Source organism: Neophocaena asiaeorientalis, unplaced genomic scaffold (genome assembly GCF_003031525.2).
Source record: "Neophocaena asiaeorientalis asiaeorientalis breed wild unplaced genomic scaffold, Neophocaena_asiaeorientalis_V1.1 scaffold433, whole genome shotgun sequence".
Taxonomy (NCBI): domain Eukaryota; kingdom Metazoa; phylum Chordata; class Mammalia; order Artiodactyla; family Phocoenidae; genus Neophocaena; species Neophocaena asiaeorientalis.
Genome location: NW_020175040.1, coordinates 1963033 through 1979209, shown reverse-complemented (window position 1 = coordinate 1979209; position 16177 = coordinate 1963033). Strand labels below are relative to the sequence as shown.

At 50.3% G+C, this 16177-nt stretch overlaps 1 protein-coding gene across 1 annotated transcript in view; it reads left to right on the top strand.

Annotated features, from left to right (window-relative positions):
- The first annotated feature begins 276 nt into the window (after window positions 1-276).
- EEFSEC (eukaryotic elongation factor, selenocysteine-tRNA specific) overlaps window positions 277-16177 on the top strand; it is a 225482-nt gene continuing 209581 nt past the window's right edge. The window contains exon 1 of the mRNA XM_024763382.1: window positions 277-340. The gene's annotated coding sequence lies outside the window, so the exon portion shown is untranslated. The remainder of the gene's footprint in view (window positions 341-16177) is intronic.

The following is a 16177-nucleotide window of genomic DNA, read 5'->3' as shown; positions in this document are numbered from 1 at the left end:
TGTTGTAGTCAGTGCAAGTACAGCAAAGAACGCAGAGTCGGGGTCACCAGGGACGTAGTGAAACTCGTGCACCAGAGGCTTTGTTATTGAGGGACTAGACTTTCTAGTTGTTTTAAAAGAGAGTCTCTTGGGCAAATTTGAAGTGTGGAAACCATCTTATTTTCCTACAAGTGAAGCATTTAAATACTTTTTCCCCATGATACTTGTCAGCATATGAAGTGAAACTGGAAGTGGTTTCAGTAAGTGACTTATATTTTGGGGGCCGAGGAGAAGCGCTAGAAATTCGGCTAACGAAGATCATTCTTCCCGGGAAATCAGCAGCTTCCAGACCAACTGACGGGTGAATATTTTCTAAGCCAGAACCGAAGTTTACTTCTGTTGTGTTCAGACTCAAACTTAGTTTAATAGTGATATTTCTAAGTGAAACTCTCTAGAGGTAGGTGCATTTGGGGGCCGACAAATTGGTAGAAGCAGTACACAGAATCCAAGTTCAAAGTGGCACATTGTTTTTTCCCGTTAAGCTCGCTTACTGTGTGACCTTCCAGAGTCCATATTGAATCTTTACCGCGGAACATTTGTGATTCCAGAAGCCCAGAACCCAAACTGAGTTAGTCTGACCTCCTGTTCCTTTCCTGTGCCGGCTGTCAGGACCTTTTTACTTTACCACGGATCAAAAACCACTTCTCACTGATGGCTCTGCCCTGTTCTGTTAAATCTCCAGATCCCTGTTGTTATTACTGTAATTGTTATTTTACTGTAAAAAGTATCGTTGTCACTGTTATTGAACAGGTCTGGATTTCAGTGTGAAAAGGTGCAGTCATGCGTTTTGATTCAGTGCACGTGAAGCCACGCCAGGAGTTTGAATGTATTTTAGGGTGTTTTCACTGAGAGGCCGGGAGTAAGACCTGTTTTCACAGCCTAGAAAGGTTGCCGTGAATTCCAGCACTTGGGAATCCCAGCTTTCATGCCGACTTGTTCTAGTAAAAGGAAAATTAGCCCTTGATACTGTTTTAATCTCTTGAATGAGTGGGACCTATTTCTGATTCCGATTCCACTGAGGCGATTCCTCCATTTCCCTAAGTGCCACTTCCCAGGGTGGACAAAACATGTTCTGTGCACGAGAAACGTGAGATGCTGGCAGCGCAGGGGAGGAAGGGGGAGAGGAAGCTGTTTGCAAAACTACTTAAAATAAATTTGAGGGGTCAAACATGGAGCACAGTTGCAGAAGAGAAAGGAAAAAGTGCCTTAGGTCAGTTCAGCTGAGTAGCTAGGCATTCACATTGGCTGGAGGGTTGAGTACTTCTTGCTAATCAGATACAATGGGCGCAGATACTATTTGACTATCTGAGGCTGGATCTCACCGCCTCTGTATCAGGGAAATTAACCAAGAGGGGCGTGTTTTAAAGGGCTGATTTGGGCGAACAGATACCGTTCGGAAGAGATGCAGGCAGTTCACCTCGTCATCCGAAGCGCTCAGACTGGACTCTCCAACTCACGGTGTGTCCGTCAGAGCCTTGGGCTGTGGCAGCAGGGCTGGCTGGCGTTAGCACTTCATTTGAGAGCGATCGGTACTTTTAAATTAAACATGCAGAGTTATCTTGGTGAGGCATTGAATGGGAGCTTGCTGGATTATTGAATTTGGCCCACAGTTTAGCCAGTTCAGCAGGGATTTGGGGGGGTCTGAAGCAATTAATATGCAAGTACATTTGAGTCAGCAAGGTAGGAGATTACTGTCTTATCAGGGCAAAAAAACCCCACAAAACATTTCTTTCCCCAAGATCCATCCTTTTTAGGAGGTAGATAAAACCCATTCTTTGAGGTTCCTGTTTGAGAGTGACCACCTCAAATCGCCAGATTTCAACCGCTAAAGCACACAAGATGGAATAACTGCGTTAAGGAAGAAGAAGGCTGATCTTTCATCCACACTGTGCTTAACACAGAGGAGACCCTGAGTCCTTTCCTCATGTTCTTTTTTTGGCTCATATAGTTTGGGAGAAAACTTAATTTTCTTTGTTGAAAAAAAACATTCACTGAAGTGATCCAAGCACATGAAGTTGTTTTGTCCCGTCAGATTGAGTGCGTGAACAGACAAAACTGAAAAGGATTTCCTTTACTCCTGCGGGCAGGGACGCTTGGTACAGCCGGAAGCTTTAGTCTTTGAAAATCACATTTGCCTTAAAAATGAAAAATAAGAAAATGATGGCTCATGGAGTGGTGAAGGCCTTTATTTCTGTATTTTCTATGGAGACCCTTTCCTTCCGGAAGCTTTGATTTGAACCGCCTGCCTAATCAGGACTTGGGAGGCCTCAGTGACTTGGAAGAAGGTCATTCTTCCTTTTGCCAGGGCCTGAGCGCCCCTGAAAAGCTTACGGCCCTGGCTGTATGGGGGCACTTCAGGACATGGCCCTGGAACACGTGGCCAACAGACCACGTCCTCTGGGCAGGTGACACGGGGACGCAGCCTGGGCGAGAGTGGGTGTGTGGCCCGGTTCCCTGGCAGAGGGCCTCCAGGGTTTCCTATGGGGCCTTTTCCATCCAGTGCAGCCCCTTTTCTACTGCAGATGAAGGATAAAATGCTTGGGAGAATGACTGTCATTGTTCCCATTCCCAAGTCCTTTCTGTGTGCGGAGAGCATTCTGAGTTTGTCTGCTTGTTCGCTGTCCTCCACCAAGACTCATGGCCCAGCCGACATTCTTCCGAGCAGATCACATGCGCTTGGCAAACGGGTGGGCTTTCTGAGCACTTTTTTTGTGTTTTCAGCCACAGTCCTTAGTTCTCAAGGGATCCTCCTGCCAGCCTCCATCCTAATTTCAGATTTAGGAAAAGAAAAAAAAAAACAAACACAAAACAAAACAAAAAAAGGAGACTTGGTGTAAAATGGAAGTAGAACTTGGCAGTGGCCAGCGAGATTGTGATAAGGGTTGGAAGCGTCTCTCCTCGGAAAGGTCTCCCTTGCTGGAGGAGTGGGCTCCTCGGGCGGGCGGCAGCTGGGGTGGGCGGGCTCCGCCTCACCCGCAGGCTGGGTTTCCTTACCTTTGGACTGAGATGTGGCCCCTTTGTGGGTTGTTGGCTTTCCTCCGTGGGAGAAAGCCCCCGGAGTAAGTCTGTGGACGGCAGCTGAGGGTCACAGACCTGCAGGCTTGGGTCCCTGTTACTCTGCATTGTCTCCTCTAACCCTCCACAGTTTCTGGGAGGAAAGTTTGTTTTGTGTTTTCCTTTTTTAATAAGTGAAGAAAAGGTAACTCAGAGGGTACCCCAAACTATATAGCGGGAAAGTGACTGATACAGAATTTTTATTAAAAGTATTCTGTTTTCCTTTAGATGCCACACGCTCGTGGTTGGAAGCGCACCCGGGACTGGAAGACGCACAGTGGCAGTCTGTCGTCCTCCAGTCCCCCAGCCGGCGCTTCATTGCCGGTTGTGTCCGGGAGCTGCCCTGGGGACACCACTGCTGTCTCACACCGTACCGCGTGGACTTGGCGGTCTCCTCTGCTGCGTTTGTGCATACAGGTTAAAGGGTGGGTCCCGAGACAGCCCTGCCTGGTGACGTCCCTCCAGGCCTGTGCAGATGCCCCTGCCCACTCTCCTCTCCTGGGTTAGTGCTGTCCTTGCCCACAGAGGCCAGCAGAAGCCTGCTGCCTGCTTCTGCTCTGGCTCCTGGCCTGTCCCAGCCCGCCTCGCAGGGGCGGTGTCTCGGGTCGATGGCCTTGCCCGAGAGAAGGAGGAGCAAGAGGCCTTTCTTTCCATCCACCCTCTGTGTGTGCTCTGTAATCTCGACCTTCTTTGCAATCCCACCGACCCAGGCTTGAATTCTGCTTCTACTGTTGTATTACTAGCTGAGTGACCTTAGGCTACTACTTAACCTTTCTGAGCTTCAGATTTATGTAGGGAACAGTGGTGCTCCTAGTACCTGCCGGTGAGAGTTGCTGTGAGAAAATAGGATAAATGATCCAGCTCGCACCTTCAGTAGCCGGTTAGCTTTACTGAGCTTGTGTCTGACACTGTCGTAAATCCTCTGACCTGTGTTATCTCATCTAACCCTGATAAACCGCCCCCCCGCCCCCCCCCACCGGGGACTGTCGTGCTAAGTGACTTAAGTGAGGTCCCCTGTTGAGGGCCGTCATCTAATAGTGGTGGAGTAGACTTCTGACGCCACCTTGTCCCTCCAGAGCCCACAGTCTTGACCACTAGGCTGTGCTGGCCTCCTGTGGATGTGGCCAGAGTGGACTGTACACACCGCACACTGAATGATGCGCCGCTCAGTGAACTCTGCTTCTGGTGAAGCTGAAGCTCTTTTCTTGCACGTTCATGCCAGAGAGGGTCATCTCTTCCTGAGGAAAGCTCTTGGAGTTTTGCTTCTAAGGAATGTGGCCTGGAACGGGATGAGCCATCTGCCTGCACCTGTTTCCACGTCTGTGAAACGGCGTGGCAGCGCTTCATCCTCTCGTGGTGCCTGGCAGGCAGGAGGTCCTGCGTTAATGTGTTGGCTCCTCTTTCTTCTTATCTGGCCAATTCGTAAGACTACTGGAGAGAAATCTGAAGTTCTGCGGATGCCCACGGAGTGGCTCAACACGAAGTTGCTTTCGGTTCTTTGTTCCCCTGGCAGTGACGGGCCGGAGTGCTGGGACAGGGGGGCAGCCTTGCCGCTCCGCAGACGCGCTCTCTGTGCTGCGTGTCTCTGTGACTCTGACTCCTCGAGGGACCTCACATAGTAGAGCCCTACAGTGTTTATCCTTTGTGACAGGCTCGTTTCACTGAGCACAGTGTCCTCAGGGTTCATCCAGGTTGCAGTGTGTATCAGGACTTCCTTCCTTTTTAAGGCTTGAATAATATTCCATTGTCTGTATATTCTTCCAGGTTTCTAAAGCATAGGTTAAGTACATAAACACACACCTGTACTTGCCAGTGTATTTATTTACAACCATCTTTGTAGTTTGGTATTTTGCTCTGACTTAAAATGTTATCTTTTCTGTATTATTACTTGATCTTTGCTAATGTTATTGTTAGTGACGACATAGTGCTGGATTCTGTTTAGAATGAGCTATTTATTTTCCTTATCTCTTACAGAGTTAGTTGTACTGAACTCATTGCATATTTCTAAAGTTAGCAACATTTCTTGGGGACACTGGGAAGTTGGCGGTCTGCTCTGCCTCACTCTCTCTGTGAGATTCTTGGTTGCATTGTGAACTCTTTGGCATGGGTGAGCAGCAATGGCTGTATTTTGTACCTTACCTGGACGTCGTAAGAAATACAGGTCTCCCGTATCTGATCCATAGTTCCAAAATTCCAAAACCTCTAGAAATTGAAAGTGTTTTTTTGGGAGTTTGGATGTAAGCCTGATCTGAACTAACTGAGGCTATTTATAACTTTTTATAAACTTTTATTTATAAACTTTTCAGTTTTCCCATTTAGTGTGAATACTTACAGGGAATGCCCCATTCCTGCTAATGCATTACATAATATGTGGTATATTTTTATATGTATAGAATTCCCTTTTTAGGGGTAATATTTTAAAATTTATTCATAATTTCATAATTGAAGTACTTCACGTGTAACTTCTTTTTGCTTAATGATACAATGTGGACATCTTTCTATGACCTTAATTTATAATAGAACATTCCTTTGTACAGTAAGTATATATTTTTTAAAAACTGTTTTTATGGGCTTCCCTGGTGGCACGGTGGTTGGGAGTCCGCCTGCCAATGCAGGGGACGCGGGATCGTGTCCCGGTCCGGGAGGATCCCACATGCCGCAGAGCGGCTGGGCCCATGGGCCACGGCTGCTGGGCCTGCGCATCCGGAGCCTGTGCTTCGCGGCGCGAGAGGCCACAACAGTGAGAGGCCCGCGTACCGCAAAAAAAAAAAAAAAAAGCAATTAAAAAAAAAAAAAACCCAACCTGTTTTTATAACAGCTTTATTGAGATACAATTCATGTACCACACAACTCAGCCATTTAAAGTATCCATTTAACGGCTTTTAGTATTCACAGAATTGTCTAACTACCAGCACAGTCAATTTTAGAGTATTTCATCACGCCAGAAAGAGACCCCGTCCCCAAGAGCAGTCACTCCGCCTCTCCCCCTTCCCTTCGCCCTAGGCAACCACTAACATACCTTCTGTGTCCATAGATGTGCCTATTCTGGACATTCTGTATGAGTGGAGTCATAGATAATACGTGGCCTCTTGTGTCTGGCTTGTGTCACCGAGCATCACGTTTTTAAGGGTTGTCCACCTTCCACGGGAGTCTTACTTCATTCCTTTTTGTGGCCAAATAGTATTCCGTAGTATGGATCGGTCACACTTTGTTTATTAATCAGTTGAAGGACATTTGGGTTGTTTTCACTTTTTGACTCTTACGAATAATCCTGCCGTGGACGCTTGTGTTCAAGTCTCAGTGTGGACGGATGTTTTCTTTCTCTTAGGTTTATACCTAGGAGTGGAATCGGTGGGTCAGAGGGTAACTCTGTGTCTGCTTTTTGAGGAACTGCCAGACTGTTTTCCACAGCAGCTGCACTGCTTTGCTTCCCACCAGCGGTGTAGGAGGGTCTGATGTCTTCACTGCCTTGCCAGCACTTGTTGTTGTCTGTCTTTTTGATTGTATCTGTTCTGGTGTGTGTGATGTGATATCTCATTGCGGTTTTGATTTGTGTTTCCCTGGTGGCTGGTGATGTGGGGCATCCTTTCACGTGGCCATTAATGTACCTTCTTTGGAGAAATGTCTGTTCAGCTCTTTGCTCATTTTAAAATTGGGTTATTGATCTTTTTATTGTTGAGTTATAAGAACTTTTACTATATTCTAGATAATCCCTTATCACGTATATGATTTGCAAATATTTTCTCCCATTATATTGTCTTTTCACTTTCTTGATGGTGTTCTTTGTTTTTGTTTTTGTTTTTGTTTTTGCGGTACGCGGGCCCCTCACTGTTGTGGCCTCTCCCGTTGTGGAGCACAGGCTCTGGACACGCAGGCTCAGCGGCCACGGCTCACGGGCCCAGCCGCTCTGCGGCATGTGGGATCTTCCCAGACCGGGGCACGAACCCGTGTCCCCTGCATCGGCAGGCGGACTCTCAACCACTGCGCCACCAGGGAAGCCCTTGATGGTGTTCTTTGAAACACGAAAGTTTTAAATTTTTAAAAAAAATTTTTATTGGAGTATAGTTAATTTACAATGCTGTGTGAAAGTTTTTAATTTTGATGCAGTCCAACTTATTTTTCTTTTGTTGCTTATGCTAAGAAACCCTTGCCTAATCCAAGGTTATGAAGAAGTATGCCTATGTTTTCATCTAAGAGTTTTACAGTTTTAGCTCTTATATTTAGGTCTTTCATCTATTGGAGTTATTTTGTATATGGTATGAGGTAGGGGTCCAGATTCATCCTTTTGCATTGCGGATATCCAGTTGTTCCAGTAACATTTGTTGGAAAGACTGTTGTTTCCCCCAAAGAATTGTGTTGGCACTCTTGTCAAAAATCATTTGAGTGGGGCTTCCCTGGTGGTGCATCCAAAAAAAAAAAAAAAAAAAAAAAATCAATTGAGTGGAAATGTGAGAGTCTGTTCCTGCAGCTCAGTTCTATTCCATTGATCTATATGTCCTTATTCTAAATTACTTTTTTAAAAGTTCTGAATTCTGAAACACATTCACCCCCAGAGTTTTAGGGACTAGATAATAATATTAGCTTGCTGTTGACCCTTGGGGAGGGTACTGTTTTTTCAGCTCCGCAGACACCATTACACTTCCCTCTCTTGTCTGTCTCACTAGGTGATCTCCATGGCGCACTCTACAACCCGCCAGCAGGGCGTCCACACTGCCGCTGGGCCAGTGTGATAATGCCGTTACTTTCAGAATGCGGGCTTGAACATAAATGGGAGTTGTTGTAGGCACCAGCTGGAAGGTTGACAGCCCACGAGTCCCCCATCTCCAAACACTCTGCTCTGCAGGTGTGGGCGCCCAGGGACCGTGTCTGAGCTTTGTGACCCTGGCCACCCCCAACCCCATCCATACTTAACTGGTCCAGGGAGAGATACCTAAACAGATGTTCTCCTCTAGGGACTTGAGTCTCAGGGGAAGAGGCAGAGACCCGTGAGTCCTGGAATCGGCATTGGATGCAAATAGTAGAGAGGGAAAGCTACCGAGGTCCCCAGAGCTGCTGTGAGGTACCCAGGATACTTCTTGTAAATCCTCCTTTTTGTTTGAAGTTAGTTTCTGTTGCTTGTGAGGAAAAATTCTTCATCAGTACCTTAGTGAATGGGCCTGCGTGGTGAAGGGTGGATGTCATTTTTTTTTTTTTAACAAATATGCGTTTCACACCTGCCGGGAGCAGGGCATTCTGAAGGCTGAGACCCTGAGAAGTGCCCTGGAAGATAAAGGGACCCGCTGTTCATTGTGTTGGAGGATAGGGGGTGGACGTGTAAGCAAATGTGGCGAATACGAGATACATGTACAATAGTCAGGGACCAAGAGAAGCGCCATAGGGGTTGAGAGGCAGGAGAGTGAAGGAAGGCTCCCCAGAGGAGGTGACCTTATGTGGAGTCCTGATGGATGAGCTGGAGTCTGCCTGGTGGCAAATGAGAGATTGGGAGTTCCAGGAGAAGGGCACTGTCTGTGCAGGGGCTCAGGAGCGCGAAGGGTTGGGTGGGTTTGGGCCCCTCAGCGACTGTGTGATCAGGTCACAGGTGTGAGCAGCAGCTAAAGCAGGTGGGAAGCAGGTCACGGAGGGCTTTGCATCTTGGGCCAAGGCATGTAGACTTTGTTCTGGGGGCTGCAGGCCCCTTGTGGGGTTGTGAGCCGGGACGTGAAGATCAGTGGGTTACAGAGCTCACCCGCGACCGCAGGGTGGAGGGAGAGGCCGGCACGCAGGGCCCTGGGTCAGGGAGGTGGCAGGGATGAGAAGGAGGGAGAAGGGAACCCAGGTTGGGGGGCAGGCGCTGGGCGCTGGCCGCACTGGGCGACTAGCTCCCGCTTAGCCAGGGGGAGGGGAGGAGCGAGGGTGCTTGGAGCAGAGTGCTGTGAGGTGTGGGCGTGGGGGGGTGAGGCCTGCAGGCAGCCTCAGGGCCCCTTCTCTTGTGGGCTAGATGAAAGGGGCTCCATTTGACTTTGCCTTATGCCAATCAGGTGCAGCTCTTGGGTTCCTGGCGAGCTGCCATGTGGCCCCCAGGCAGAAGTTTGGCAGCCTTGCTGTTGTTGACCCTTTGTACTGGATGGGGAGAGTATCTGCCTTGCAGACCAGGCCCTGGGATCAGGTATTTGGAATGCATAGCTAATGCGTTCCACCCCGACCTTTGGTCTTACTATTCCACAGAATCACGTCTAATTGACTGTTTCCAAACATCCTTGTACGTTTTGACTGTAGAGCAGGGTAGGTTGCCAGCAGCCCCTCTCTGCTCCGGCTGCCTTGTTGGCAGAGGTTGTTGGTACCGGGCTCCCAGCTCCTCCGTGCCCAGGCACCTTGCCCCTCTCTAGCCTCGCCCACCTGTGTCCTGGGCCCTCCTCAGCTGGGGTTGGAGGAGGGGCTGTCGTGGGGGGAGGACGGCTTCAGCCTCCAGGATGGCCTCCCGCGCCCGTGGGTCTGTGGGGAGCCGGGCGGCAGTGGAGGGGAGCAGTGCCCCCCGAGGTGGGTCACCCACGCCAGTGCACGGGAATGGTGTCAGGTGACCTGCACCTCCTGCTGGCCCAGCCCTTCCCTTCCCAGTGCTCGCGCACCCTGACCACCCAAGGGCGAGGGGCCGAGGTGCTGGCTCTGGACACTGCCCACTGCGCTGTGTGCCCAGGGCAGGCAGCTAGCTCGCAGAAGGCCCAGGCAGAGCAGCAGCATTCCATTTGTTTTTAATGGTCGCCTTCCCCTTGTGGCTTGTCACTGTTTTCCATTTGTGGCAGCCTTACAAACTTTCCCATTGATTTTTTTATTGGGGTAAAATATACATAGCATACATACATGACATAAAATTTACCATTATGACCATTTTCGTGTGTAATTAAATAGCAGTAAATTGAGCCACCATGTTGTACCACCATCACCTCTATTTCCAAAACTTTCCATCACCTCAAACTGAAACTCTGTCCCCGTGAAGCACTAACTCCCTAACCCCGCCACCAGCCCCGGCAGCCACCATCCTGCCTCTGTCTCCATGGTACTTCTAGGTACTTCCTGCGAGTGGAATCGTACAATACTTGTCCTTTTGTGTCTGGCTTATTTCACTGGGCATAAGGTTTTCAAGGCTTCTCCATGTTGTAGCAGTCGTGAGCGTTTCCTTCCCTTTTAAGGCTGAATGGCCTTCCCTGTACGTGTACACCGTGTTTTGTTGCTCCATCTCCCGTTGAGGGACACTTGGGCTGGCCCCACCTTTGCCTGTTGTGAGTGGTGCCGCTGTGGACATGGCGCACAAGTCTGTTTGACTCTCTGCATTCAGTTACTTCGGGGATCTAGCTAAGAGTAGAATTGTTGGGTAAAATGAGATGAATTTTCCTTTAAGGAGCGTCTGGGGTGGGCTTCTGGCTGCTCCAGCATCATCTGTTGGCCTTGGGCTGTTACCCCACCTCTGAGCCTCAGCCCGACAACCTGTTGAATGGGGAAGACCCTTCATTTCCCTGCAGGTCGTGATGATTCCACCGTTGGGGGCGCCCGGCTGCTGGCGCCCCACCCCGTTGCTCTCCCCCTGCTCGGGCCCCGCGGCGCCGGGCAGGCTCACTGGCAAGTGTGCGAGCAGGGTTCCGAGCCCGAGTCCTGTTGTCCGGGACCACGTTCCCCCCTGGCCGCCTCCTGCTCTGACACCTAGACTGGAACCCGAGACACTTGGGGATCTTCCCCAGCTTCACACGTGTAAACAGTGCTCCACCGTGGGCCGATTTTCTCTCTGGCTTGGTTTTTTCTTCTCCATCCTATTGAATCTGTCTTTTGACTCCTTTTGTCATTTAACTGATAACCCTTTCCCCAATATTATTGAGCACCTGTTCTGCTGGGGGGGCACCAAGGTGGAGACGCCTTTCCTGCTCCCAGTACCCCCAGTCTCCGTAGATAGGAAAGAGAGGGATGGTCGCCATCGTCAGGGGGCAGTAATCACGTGTCGCAGCCATTTTCCTTCCTTCTGGAGGCTGCCCCCCGCCAAGGCACAGGGCGCTTGCTTGGCTTAAGTGAGGGGCTCCGTGGCGTTATAGGAAACAAGATGGGTCTCAGAGTCTAGGTTTGAGTTTGAGCTGAGTCCAGGTGTGTGCAAGGAGCCCGCAGGGTGGTTAGTTGCTATGCCCCCCAGGCCGCTCGCTCTGTCCTCCCGAGTCACTGAACGGTGCTGCAGTTCGGGTCCCCCACCAGGTGCTGTGCCGTGGCCACGGAGCCCCCTCCAGAGAGAGCAGCCCCCGAAAGGAAGCAGAGGAGGCCAGCCTCCAGTCATCCGTGCTGGCGGACCCCCCACACTCGGGGGGTCCTGGGGTCGTGACAGCTGCTGGTGCTGCAGGAGGGGACCCCTCTCCCCGCCCCCAGCCTGGGTCTTTTACTGCCTGACTTAGAGGATGACTCACCGGGTTGTCTGGGTGGTAATAATGACTTTAAAAGGCTTTAACTTCCTCGACTTGTCCCGGCCACCAGTCTTTGCACGGTTACCTTGTACGACCCCACGACAGCTCTCCCTGGTGGGCTGGGATGTGAATGGAGCTTGCCCAACTCCAGAGCAGTTTCTCTGAAGGAGGAAGGTTTCTCCTCTGGACAGGCGGAGTGGTGGTGGGGCAGGCACTGTCCACCGGGCGGGAGGGCAGCCGCTGCCCCCGGGGTGGACGGCTGCTCCGAGCCCCGCAGGGCCGCCCTGCGTGCCTCCCCGGCCCCTCCCACCCACGCAGCACCTGTCCTGGTTGGTGGCCTTTGCTCTCTTCAGGATGGAAACAGCATCTCGGGGGTGCCTGCGCTTCAGACACCTTTGGGGCAGCAGGGACCGTGGGCTGGCGGGAGCGTGACGGCCAGTTCAGCGGCAGTTACTGGAAAGTTTTGGCTTCGTCCGGCCTTTCTGGGGACTAATTGTGGGAAGTGTCTCTAGAGCCTTAAATAAATTCTATTTGTGATTTCATAATCCATCTTCTAGGAAATTATCAAGATGAGCCAGAGCTTTCTGCTCAGAGATGTTCTCAGCATCCATCACTTACAGCAGCAGGTGAACAAATTAACGTGCTTTGTGCCACCCTTCTTGAAGATGATTCTTATGGAGAAATTTAAAAACATGAAAAATCACGTTAAATATAATGTTAAGTGAAAAAGCAGGGCAAGGAATTCCATCTCAGCCTAGTTCAGTAATGCACGAAATCCGCAGGCACAGGAAAAACACTAGAAAGAAAGACATCACGTGTCAATTTAGGGGCTTCCCTGGCGCAGTGGTTAAGAATCTGCCTGCCAGTGCAGGGGACACGGGTTCGATCCCTGGTCCGGGAAGATCCCTGGTCCACATGCTGCGCAGCAACGGAGCCCGTGCGCTACAACTACTGAGCCTGAGCTCTAGAGCCCGCAAGCCACAACTACTGAAGCTCGCGTGCCGCAATTACTGAAGCCCGCACGCCTAGAGCCCGTGCTCCGCAACAAGAGACGCCACCCCAGTGAGAAGCCCATGCCCCCGCTTGACACAACTAGAGAAAGCCCACGTGCGGCAACGAAGACCCAACACAGCCAAGAATAAATAAATTAATTAATTAATAAAAAAATGTCAGTTTAACAGCCGACTTTAGGGGATGGGAATATAAGGTCACTTTTTTTTTTTTAATTTATTTATTTTTGGCTGTGTTGGGTCTTCGTTTCTGTGTGCACGAAATCCGCAGGCACAGGAAAAACACTAGAAAGAAAGACATCACGTGTCAATTTAGGGGCTTCCCTGGCGCAGTGGTTAAGAATCTGCCTGCCAGTGCAGGGGACACGGGTTCGATCCCTGGTCCGGGAAGATCCCTGGTCCACATGCTGCGCAGCAACGGAGCCCGTGCGCTACAACTACTGAGCCTGAGCTCTAGAGCCCGCAAGCCACAACTACTGAAGCTCGCGTGCCGCAATTACTGAAGCCCGCACGCCTAGAGCCCGTGCTCCGCAACAAGAGACGCCACCCCAGTGAGAAGCCCATGCCCCCGCTTGACACAACTAGAGAAAGCCCACGTGCGGCAACGAAGACCCAACACAGCCAAGAATAAATAAATTAATTAATTAATAAAAAAATGTCAGTTTAACAGCCGACTTTAGGGGATGGGAATATAAGGTCACTTTTTTTTTTTTAATTTATTTATTTTTGGCTGTGTTGGGTCTTCGTTTCTGTGTGAGGGCCTTCTCCAGTTGTGGCGAGCGGGGGCCACTCTTCATCGCAGTGCGTGGGCCTCTTAACTGTCGCGGCCTCTCCCGTTCGGGAGCACAGGCTCCAGACGCGCAGGCTCAGTAGTTGTGGCTCACGGGCTTAGTTGCTCCGCGGCGTATGGGATCTTCCCAGACCAGGGCTCGAACCCGTGTTCCCTGCATTGGCAGGCAGATTCTCAACCACTGCACCACCAGGGAAGCCCTAAGGTCACTCTTAGTTTTCATTTATAAAGGAGGTATTTTTTTCTTTCCCCATGTGATTCCTCAAAATGTCTGCAATGAGCATTATTAGTTTAATAGTCCTCGCTTCCCCCCAGTTACATAAAAATCAAACCAGAGCTCTGGCCTCAGAGCTCGTTCCTGTCCAGGGAGGTGGCCAGGCGTCAGCTGTTGCCGCCCCTCTGCTCCTTCTGAGGAGATGCCCTGTAATGCGTACTTCACACCGTCTTTGCGTGAAGTCTGTTGGCAGTTTGGGGTTCTTCCTTTAACCTAAACTAATTATAAAGTTGAGGGGCCAGGCTGTTCTGTGGCTTTTGTTGAGGAAACATGAAGAAAATCTGCCTTCCTTGTATTGGTTTAACTATTAAAGCATTTAAAATATTATTTTTCCTCCTTTCAGATAACCAGAACACAGCTGACTGTCCACTATGCAGTGCTGGAAGCTAGCCCCCAGTGGTTAACTCCATGGTAGTGGAGAGGGCGAATTTTAAAGAAATAATTTAAAAGCTCTTGGGAACTTGTTATTCTTTTTGTCTCATGAGAGAAAACCAGGCCTGTGTCTTGTTGAGCACAGTGTTTGGTGACCGGCAGGAAAAGAACATTCCAAAGTCCACCTTGGAGCTGTTGTCATCTGCCAGACCTGTCCTGTCTGGTGGGGTGTGGGCGGGTCCTGGCTGTGAGACCCTCTCTGAGCCTCGGTCGGTCTCCTCACCTCCACGATGGGCAGAAAAGCGCCTCTCAGGCACAGGTGGAGGTGCTGGAGGCGTCTCATTTTTTGAAGATGGCTAAGCCTTCCCTGTGTCCCCAGAAGGTAGCTTGGGGTTTGGGCAGAGGGCAAAGCCAAGGGGTTTGCTGTGAGGACTTGCTCTGAGGTCTGGGACGGCACGTCTAGACAGTGACCAGAGAGCCCTTTGAGCAGCTGGGTGGGTGGGGGTGACTCTGGCCCATGTCCCAAGGAAAAGGTACAACACTGTTGCAGGAGGTGTCCGACGCCAGGCCTTCAGGAGGCAGCTCTGGCCTGGCTGGACTCGGGCAACAGGCCGCCCTGGGTGAGGGTTGTCCTTGCTGCCTTTCTGGGAGGGCCTGGAGCGTGGGCAGCCCTCCCCGCTGTCGTTAGGAGGGAGGCCTCAGAATGTACGTCTGTGCCTCTCTGCTGCCTTGTGTGAGAGTCTCCGCCTGAGGAGAAGAATAAAGAGGAAACAACTCATTTATAGTAATTGTCTTCTGACAGGCATAACCCCAAATGTTTGTAAAGACAAAGTTCTGAGCAAAATGAAATTGTTCCTTTATGATTAACAGAGCGATGGACACAAACACAAGATGTTCCTTTGCCGATGTGTACTTTCTGATTCTACTGCATGTGTAGAATTTTTATGGAAAGCAGAAGTGGGTTGGTGTGCGCATGGGTGGGATGTGTGCCGTGATACAAGAGCACAGAGGCCCTTTATATAGTTTTTAAATACAAAGTCTTTTTTTCTGATTATAAAACTAATACAGACCTATTTTAGAAAATATGGATAATAGGCAAAGTTACAAGGAAGAAAATAATGGTCTAGTTTACATGGTTGAAATTATAAATTTTCTGTACGTTTTTCTGCAGCTTTAAAAAATTTAACGTTATATCCTAGGCAGTTTTCTCCACACCATTAGTCCCTTTCTCTAAACACATGTTTTCATGCCTGCAGGCGCTCCATTGTATGAATACACAGCTTCTTGAAGCGTGTGGTGTTGGGGAAAGCAGACACGCTCGGCTTAGAGAAAACCTGTGTTCAGAACCTTGCCATGATTTCCTGGCCCTGGTGACCTCTGGAGCCTGGGCTCCTTATCTGTGAACTGGGGGCAGAATCAGTCCCTGGTGGGCTTGCTGAGAGGGCTCTGTGAAAGTGGACGTGGGCTGGCGGGTGCTCAGCAGGTCCACGCAGGTGGCCGCTGCTGTCACGGTGGATGGTGGCGGTGTGAACGTGGGCCTCCGCAGCGCATTAAGAAAAAGCAGCCCAGCTCTGGCCTCATTTTTTAAACACATTCTTTTTTCTCTTGCTGTGATTCCTTCTCTTGCACTTGCCCCTTTGTCCTGTGTATTTATGTAACCTGCCTTCCGTCCTCTTTGCAGTAAGGCAGGTAGAAACGCACAAACACTTAACCATTTCCTCCAGCGCCGGACGTTACATTGTTTCTGATTTCTTGCTCTTGTAAGTGATGCTGCACAGAGTATCTTTGTGTACCAAGTCCTCCTGGGTTGGATCATTTCCCGGGGCTTGAACACCAGAAGTGGAATTACAGAGCCAAAGGGCACGTGCATTTTCACGCCTCTGATCCACACTGGCAAGTTCCTCTTAGGAGGTGGTACCAGTCTGTGCTCCTGAGCGTGGTGTGAGGGACGCCCTGTGTCGCCGGCTCCCCGAGTTCACGTGACCGTGTCCTTCTCCAGCCCTTCCTCCCCGTGGCCCACTGGCTGCTGTGCCCCACGCCACCCTCACTGACTGGAGCCTGGGCCTCCTCCCCCTTGGTGACTCTGACTCGTGATGGGAAGGCCGTGCTGTCGCCAGCCAGTCCTGCCTGTGTAGACGCCCCTCTACTGAACAATGAGCACATTCAGGCCCAACTCGTGTTTTCAGTTATTAAAAAACGGAGCCGGCTGTCTCTGCCTGTGACT